This window comes from Schistocerca cancellata, chromosome 7 (genome assembly GCF_023864275.1).
Source record: "Schistocerca cancellata isolate TAMUIC-IGC-003103 chromosome 7, iqSchCanc2.1, whole genome shotgun sequence".
NCBI classification, from domain to species: Eukaryota; Metazoa; Arthropoda; class Insecta; order Orthoptera; family Acrididae; genus Schistocerca; species Schistocerca cancellata.
In genome coordinates this window covers 91,286,170-91,295,589 of record NC_064632.1, presented here as the reverse complement: position 1 = coordinate 91,295,589, position 9,420 = coordinate 91,286,170, and the positions used below count along the sequence as shown (strand labels likewise).

The 9,420-nt window shown below is 44.4% G+C and overlaps 1 non-coding gene across 1 annotated transcript; it reads left to right on the top strand.

Annotated features, from left to right (window-relative positions):
- The first annotated feature begins 1,201 nt into the window (after positions 1–1,201).
- On the top strand, positions 1,202–1,276 carry Trnas-cga (transfer RNA serine (anticodon CGA)). The gene has a single exon. It is a non-coding gene; the product is annotated as a tRNA-Ser (tRNA).
- The last annotated feature ends 8,144 nt before the right edge of the window (positions 1,277–9,420 follow it).

Genomic DNA, 9,420 nt, shown 5'->3' with positions numbered 1-9,420 from the left:
AAGATTAGCATCTCCAAAACGAAAGTAATGTCAGTGCGAAAAAAATATAAACGGATTGAGTGCCAAATGGAAGGAACAAAGTTAGAACAGGTGGACGGTTTCAAGTACTTAGGATGCATATTTTCACAGGATGCCAACATAGTGAAAGAACTGGAAGCGAGGTGTAGCAAAGCTAATGCAGTGAGCGCTCAGCTACGTTCTACTCTCTTCTGCAAGAAAGAAGTCAGTACCAAGACTAAGTTATCTGTGCACCGTTCAATCTTTCGACCAACTTTGTTGTATGGGAGCGAAAGCTGGGTGGATTCAGGTTAGCTTATCAACAAGGTTGAGGTTACGGATATGAAAGTAGCTAGGATGATTGCAGGTACTAGTAGATGGGAACAATGGCAGGAAGGTGTCCACAATGAGGAAATCAAAGAAAAACTGGGAATGAACTCTATAGATGTAGCAGTCAGGGCAAACAGGCTTAGATGGTGGGGTCATGTTACACGCATGGGAGAAGTAAGGTTACCCAAGAGACTCATGGATTCAGCAGTATAGGGTAGGAGGAGTCGGGGCAGACCGAGGAGAAGGTACCTGGATTCGGTTAAGAATGATTTTGAAGTAATAGGTTTAACATCAGAAGAGGCACCAATGTTAGCACTGAATAGGGGATCATGGAGGAATTGTATAAGGGGGGCTATGCTCCAGACTGAACGCTGAAAGGCATAATGTCTTAAATGATGATGATGATGATGATGATGATGATGATGATAAAAGAAAAAGAGTCATTAAGCAAATTAAATTAAGATAGATTATTTGAGAGGATTCAGAAACACACGCTTGACGGCTGATCCAAAATCTACATCACGCTTATAGTCAAAGAAATTCATTACTTAGTAACCAATAGTAAAAGATTTACTAGTTGAATAAACAAAAAAATCAAAATGTCTTAATGAACAATATGGAGGCGCTCATGCAAGTACGTTTTTGCAGCAACAGCTGCATCACGCCTAACAGCTCACAACAAGAGTTTATACTAATTACGATTTTCAGGTAACTTAGCCAAGTCAGAATGAGATTTTCACTCTGCAGCGGAGTGTGCGCTGATATGAAACTTCCTGGCAGATTAAAACTGTGTGCCGGGCCGAGACTCGAACTCGGGACCTTTGCCTTTCGCTGTACTGGCAGAAGTAAAGCTGTGAGGACGGGGTGTGAGTCGTGCTTGGGTAGCTCAGTTGGTAGAGCACTTGCCCGCGAAAGGCAAAGGTCCCGAGTTCGAGTCTCGGCCCGGCACACAGTTTTAATCTGCCGGGAAGTTTCTTAGCCAAGACACTTCAAAGAATCTGAAATCACCCAAACTTTCCAGTGATCGGTCTGTGAGTCAATTTCAAATTACAATTCCGAACCCAAATCATGACAAGCCACTCAATTCAAACTGGCAAGTTAACGGCACTGTTTATTACTTAACAGGCACACGCCTAACCGGTGGAAGGTTCCAACAAAACATACGAGGTGCATTCAAGTTCTAAGGCCTCCGATTTTTTTTCTAATTAACTACTCACCCGAAATCGATGAAACTGGCATTACTTCTCGACGTAATCGCCCTGCAGGCGTACACATTTTTCACAACGCTGACGCCATGATTCCATGGCAGCGGCGAAGGCTTCTTTAGGAGTCTGTTTTGACCACTGGAAAATCGCTGAGGCAATAGCAGCATGGCTGGTGAATGTGCGGCCACGGAGAGTGTCTTACATTGTTGGAAAAAGCCAAAAGTCACTAGGAGCCAGGTCAGGTGAGTAGGGAGCATGAGGAATCACTTCATTAGTTGTTATCACGAAGAAACTGTTGCGTAACGTTAGCACGACGTGCGGACGCGATGTCTTGGTGAAACAGCACACGCGCAGCCCTTCCCAGACGTTTTTGTTGCAGTGCAGGAAGGAATTTGTTCTTCAAAACATTTTCGTAGGATGCACCTGTTACCGTAGTGTCCTTTGGAACGCAATGGGTAAGGATTACGCCCTCGCTGTCCCAGAACATGGACACCATCATTTTTACAGCACTGGCGGTTACCCGAAATTTTTTTGGTGGCAGTGAATCTGTGTGCTTCCATTGAGCTGACTGGCGCGTTGTTTCTGTATTGAAAAATGGCATCCACGTCTCATCCATTGTCACAACCGACGAAATGAAAGTCCCATTCATGCTGTCGTTGCGTGTCAACATTGCTTGGCAACATGCCACACGGGCAGCCGTGCGGTCGTCCGTCAGCATTCGTGGCACCCACCTGGATGACACTTTTCGCATTTTCAGGTCGTCATGCAGGATTGTGTGCACAGAACCCACAGAAATGCCAACTCTGGAGGCGATCTGTTCAACAGTCATTCGGCGATCCCCCAAAACAATTCTCTCCACTTTCTCGATCATGTCGTCAGACCGGCTTGTGCGAGCCCGAGGTTGTTTCGGTTTGTTGTCATACGATGTTCTGCCTTCATTAAACTGTCGCACCCACGAACGCTCTTTCGACACATCCATAACTGCATCACCACATGTCTCCTTCAACTGTCGATGAATTTCAATTGGTTTCACACCACGCAAATTCAGAAAACGAATGATTGCACGCTGTTCAAGTAAGGAAAACGTCGCCATTTTAAGTATTTAAAACAGTTCTCATTCTCGCCGCTGGCGGTAAAATTCCATCTGCCGTACGGTGCTGCCATCTCTGGGACGTATTGATAATAATGAATGCGGCCTCATTTTAAAACAATGCGCATGTTTCTATCTCTTTCCAGTCCGGAGAAAAAAAATCGGAAGCCTTAGAACTTCAATGCACCTCGTATCACATGGGCATGCCAAAAGGCTCCAAGTGTCAACAGCATTTAATGTTGCGCCCAGAAGACAACGAAATAGTTTTCTGACACAGAGATTAAAGTAGTGGACCAACAAATAGACTTTTTCTCACACAGGCTAGCAAGCGGTGGAACTAATTTTTAGCTCTCTCGGATTCACGCCACTTAGGTAATCAAACATCAACCCCAAGGCAGTGGTCTACATCAGTGCATTTAAAAGAAGTTGGCCGTTACTGAAACATACGACACACCAATTACTGAACCATCCATAATACAACGGTACACATATGTAAAATCAAAAGGAACAATTTAACACCAAATTATCTAACACCTAAGTCTCTGTTTCAAGTACAGCAACTTAACATATCTTTACCCTGCCACCTTCTTTGATCATGATCCGTACCAAAACCTTTGACTAACAAACATAATACAGGTAATCAGTTCAATGGCATGACCCACGCCCCTTTACACAGTATAATGTAGAAACCATAACTGGCATACAATCTGCTTACAACGCAAATATACAGAATCTAAGATTCTGTGTGGTGTCTGTTTGTTCTAAGTCGTGTCTCCCTACCACTTTCGTGCAACGACGCTCTGAGCGTGTTTTTTAGGGAATTGACTAGTTTGAACCTGGGACCTGTTGCTGGTAAGGAGACACCAGACCACACATGACATGTAGAGTTCAGAAGAGTTCAGTGAGACTAGCGATGATATAACGAAATACTTAATGATTTCACCGTCAGCTCCACTGCACTCCCTGTAAAAGAATCTTAATACTAACTAAATATAGTGAAAGGGGTTCAAGGCTTTCCTATTTTTAGTTAGCTGGTAAAATAACGTCGAAATCGCAGTTAAGTTTACCATTGGAAATTTTATTCTACTCACAAAACATTGTTTATAAATTGCACTATTGATAAAAGTAAATGTTTTAATACAGGATGATAAAAACCAATTGCATTCAACAAAAATGTGAACGAATATTCCCTGAGTGGGTTTCCAAGTTCTACAATGGATCGAAGGATGACCTATGCCATATCACATCTATAATCTAGGTTTAAATTAAGTTTCACAAAAGAGAAAACTATCAAAATGGTCTACAGTGACCCTCAATTATCTTTAATTACTTATCTAACTTGTCGTAAATTACAGTGGCTGATGTGGCTTCTCAATAATTATATAACAGAAAAATCATCGCATTTCATATTTTAACTTACGTAGCAAATGTGAATACCATGAGCTTCAATTGACGATCGACACTAGTATTACGTAAAAAGGGGATGTAACAGATGAGACTTCTGCAGTTCTGAGTGAAGCCTTATGCGCTCAAAAATGCAGCATCGCATGCATTCATTTCCTTGTCGGTGTTCGTCAGGGGGCGGCGGGCGGCACAGCTCCACGCACCGCGCCGTCTGGGAAGCAACTCTCTTCTAACTTCTCCTTACTACAATTTACCGAAGTTGGTTTAAAAAAAACTATCTGGCTGTGTTTTCACCTGACCAATCAGGGTCTCAATGTTAGCCTTAAGCTCCGCCTACAAAAATTCTGTCTATCCAATGGGCAATGTTTTTAACGTTTGCAACGTAACAGAGACGCGAAAAAGTCTCACGCTAAAACTTGCAGCTGGTGTGGCCCTTTTAGTGTTATCGTAAGATCTATACTATTCTTCTGGAGGGCTCTATCTTTTAACATGGGCTGTGGGGTGGTCCTGGTGGTTGGCTGGCGACGTGGGTGTCCGTCCCTTATTGTAGGGCCTTCTAGCTTAACACGGTTCTGCTCTCGGCTTCTGTTCTGGTTTCTTCCCTCGGAACTGCGTCTGTTTCACGGTGGGAAGGTATGACATGCATTTAGGCGTTCTTGTGTTAGTCTGTGGTATTCCATTTGCTCACTCGTTGATCGTATTACTTTGGTTAATTTAATGTGAGGATTTATTCGGAGCTATGCGACATAATGCCGGATTTGCTTATCATGTTAGGGTTTTCATGGAAGGTGTTGCATTTGCCTGACACCTTACAAGAACATTACGTTTCTAGTGTACAATATACAAATCCGAATGCACACGGTAAAAACAATTATGTGTGAACTGGAGCTGACATAAATCAGCCCACATGAATTCAAAGTAACGTCACCGCAAGACAAAAAGACAATTCTAAGCGTTAACGACTCTCTGCATTTAACAGAAAATTTATGTACCACAATAATTACAAAATACAAGTCCGAACAGGACTGCAAAGTGCGCGACCTGCAGATACATTAATTCCGATCACACTGTACAGGGTGGTCCATTGATCGTGACCGGGCCAAATATCTCACGAAATAAGCGTCAAACGAAAAAACTAAAAAGAACGAAACTTGTCTCGCTTGAAGGAGAAAACCAGATGGCCTATGGCTGGGCCGCTAGATGGCGCTGCCTTAGGTCAAACGGATATCAACTGCGTTTTTTAAAATAGCAACCCCCAATTTTATTACATATTCGTGCAGTACGTAAAGAAATATTAATGTTTTAGTTGTACCACTTTTTTCGCTTTGTGAGATGGCGCTGTAATAGTCACAAACATATGGTTCACAATTTTAGACGAACAGTTGGTAACCGGTAGGTTTTTTAAATTAAAATACAGAACGTAGGTACGTTTGAACATTTCATTTCGGTTGTTCCAGTGTGATACATGTACCTTGGTGTACTTATCATTTCTGAGAACACATGCTGTTACAGCGTGATTACCTGTAAATACTACATCAATGCAATAAATGCTCAAAATGATATCCGTCAACGCCAATGCATTTGGCAATAAGTGTAAAGACATTCCTATCAACAGCGAGTAGTTCACCTTCCGTAATGTTCGCACATGCATTGACAATGCGCTGACGCATGTTGTCAGGCGTTGTCGGTGGACCACGATAGCAAATATCCTTCAGCTTTCCCCACAGAAAGAAATCCGTGGACTTCAGATCCAGTGAACGTGTGGGCCATGGTACGGTGCTTCGACGACCAATCCACCTGTCATGAAATATGCTATTCAATACCGCTTCAACAGCATGCGAGCTATGTGCCGGACATCCATCATGTTGGAAGTACATCGCCATTCTGTCATGCAGTGAAACATCTTGTAGTAACATCGCTAGAACGTTACGTAGGAAATCAGCATACATTGCACCATTTAGATTGCCATCGATAAAATGGGGACCAATTATCCTTCCTCCCATAATGCCGCACCATACATTAACCCGCCAAGTTCGCTGATGTTCCATTTGTCGCAGCCATCGTGGATTTTCCGTTTACCAATAGTGCATATTATGCCGGTTTACGTTACCGCTTCGTCGCTAAATGGAACGCGTGCAAAAAATCTGTCATTATCCCGTAATTTCTCTTGTGTACAGTGGCAGAACAGTACACGACGTTGAAAGTCGTCGCCATGCAATTCCTGGTCCACAGAAATATGGTACGGGTGCAATCGATGTTGATGTAGCATTCTCAACACCGACGTTTTTGAGATTCCCGATTCTCCCGCAATTTGTCTGCTACTGATGTGCGGATTAGCGGCGACAGCAGCTAAAGCACCTACTTGGGCATCATCATTTGTTACAGGTCGTGTTTGACATTTTGCATGTGGCTGAACACTTCCTGTTTCCTTAAATAACGTAACTAGCCGGTGAACGGTCCGGACACTTGGATGATGTCGTCCAGGATACCGAGCAGCTTACATAGCACACGCCCGTTAGGCATTTTGGCCATAATAGCCGTACATCAACACGATATCGACCCCTACCGCAATTGGTAAACGGTCCATTTTAACAAGGGTAATGTATCACGAAGCAAATACCGTCCGCACTGGCGGAAAGTTACGTTATACCACGTACTTACACGTTTGTGACTATTACGGCGCCATCTATCACAAAGCGAAAAAAGTGGTCCAACGGAAACATTCATATTTCTTTACGTACTACACGAATATGTAATAAAAAATGGGGGTTCGCATTTTAAAAAACGCAGTTTATATCCGTTTGACCTGTGGCAGCGCCATCTAGCGGGCCAACCATAGCGCCATCTGGTTTCCCCCTTCCAGCTAGACGAGTTTTATTCTTTGTAGTTTTTTCGTTTCATGCTTATTTCGTGAGATATTAGGCCCGGTTACTATAAATGGACCACCCTGTATACGAGATCAGTACGCTTGTGGTAATTTAACAGATGCGGTCAGTGACCTAAATGCACCCAGTCTAACTCGCAGCCAAACGATCGCAACTCAACACCAGTGCCTCAGCAACAGAATTATCAAAATGTGCTTAATGACCAGACGCTGTAGTGCTCACCATAACGTCCAGTCTGTTACACGATCTGCAAATTAACGTTCAGTCGCTATCTGTGCAATTTCAAACAGCTGACAACAGCCTTTTCCAGTTCCTGTCACCTCCTTACGCGTTGCTCGGCCTGTATCACCAGCGCCGCGCCCTGCCCAACACTTCACAACGGGTCTCCGCACCGTCTCCAGAATTTAACCGCAACTCCCCTCTGCTCATGCCGTGCGAGCCTCCGTATCCGCGTTTCGGCAGCTCGCGGACTCCTCAACTCGGCAAACCCCAGGCCAAAATCGGGGAGTGGCGCTCGGTCGACAGATCGCCAGTGCCTTGCGCCAAAAGCTTTTTGAGTCACCTTTGGAGGGCAGTACAGCAACGATATTGCGTCACGCGGATTCGACAAGTGGATGGTAGGTTTCGGAAGGTATGTGGCACTATGTGACTGTGCACATTTTACGCAACTCCCGTAAATTACAGACCAGTGATATGTAGGCGTGCAGCACGCGATCTATAGCATCCCAGATGTGTTCCGCCAGGTTCAGATCAGGATAATCTGGTGGACAAGACTTCACAATTTCATTTTCACATTCCTCGAACCACTGCAGCATGATTCTGGCCTTGTGAGACGAACAGTTATGCTGTTCGAAGATGCCATCGCCGTCGGTGAAGGCATCGAACACGAGGCTTGCAGGTGGTTCGCAACAGTGTTCACATAGTGCTCTGCTTTCTTGGTCCCTTTGATTACTGGCATAGGTCTAATGGAAGCCCAGATGGACGTTCCCCATAGCATAATACTGCCCGTAGGGGTCTACGTCCGTGGAGCGGTGCACTTTTCGAGTAACCGTTGGCCTGACATGTCAGGAAATGTGATTCATTCGACCAGGCGAGACGGATCCATTGCCCCTCAGTCCACTGCAGCCACGACAGACGATGTCGTTGACATAAAATTTAGTGTGAAGCTCCGTATTCACTAATGCACTCTGTACGGCGTGATCCGAAACACTGGCGCCTGCACCAGCATTGTACTCTATCGTCAGATGTACTCCAATTAAGGCCTGGCTGTTGAGACGCTCTAGCTTATTTAACGTTACCCAGAGTGCGCGTGCAGTATTTCACTACGGACGCGAGCTAGATTTACACCCCAGTGCAAAGAGGTGTGCTGCGTTTCCCCTGTACTGTTGTGCTTCGGGTCCTCTGCGAGGAATTCCAGGTGTTGAACCAGATGAGTGGCTAAAGACTATAAAAATACCGTTGTGCTTCGATTACAGAAACAAACTCTCATCCTCTTCTGATTTGCTGCCGGCCGCGGTGGCCGAGTTATTCTAGGCGCTTTAGTCTTGCACCGCGTGACTGCTACGGTCGCAGGTTCGAATCCTGCCTTGGGCATGGATGTGTGTGATGTCCTTAGGTTAGTTAGGTTTAAGTAGTCTTAGTTCTAGGGGATTGATGACCTCAGATGTTAAGTCCTATAATGCTCAGAGCCATTTCCTTCTGAGTTTCTGAACAGTGTGATCTGGTTTCTCAAATGGCTTTAATCTGTTTCATATAAACTAAACTACAGCATGACTCAACTAAGACGGCATTGTCAGGGCTGACATTACACAAGAAAAGTGTTTTGTTTCCCACTGTGCTGCCGGTCGCAACTACAGGATGAGTCAAAAAGGACTTTACAAATTTGGAATGATACTGAAATTTATTGAGAAAACTTGCAAAATCGATAGATGCTTCATTTTCTAGCAAACAACCTTAAGTTTCACATAAAACTGTCAAATGTCATTTTGGTTTGATGTGACTATCATTTTTGTTACGGCAAACATTCCACCGGTAACCAGTTTCTTTCCACACTCGTTGCAGCAAATTGGGTGTACCTTGCCCAACGGCAGTATAGATTCGATTTTTCAGGTCGTCTAAATTGTTTGGTAGGAGAGGAACATGCACAGGTTCTTTAATGAAAACCCAGAAAGAGAACCTCAGTGGTGTGAAGTCTGGGGAGCGAGGTGACCATGCTATTGGCAGTACACGGCCAATCCACCGACCTCGAACTTCCGCGAGGAAATGAGATGATGTAGCGTCTTGCTAGCAATAAACCATCCCACCTCAGCCGTCCTTATCGATCTGTGGAATTAACTGGTATACACAATACCAGTGACAGTTTTCTCCACGAACAAGAAGGGGCCATACACCTTTAGTTTGCTAAGGGCACAAAACTCATTAACGTGTTCTAGGGTTGCATGTGCATTTTCGCTGCCCCATATTCTGCAGTTGCTGCTGTTCACCATACCACGGATACGAACTCATCGCT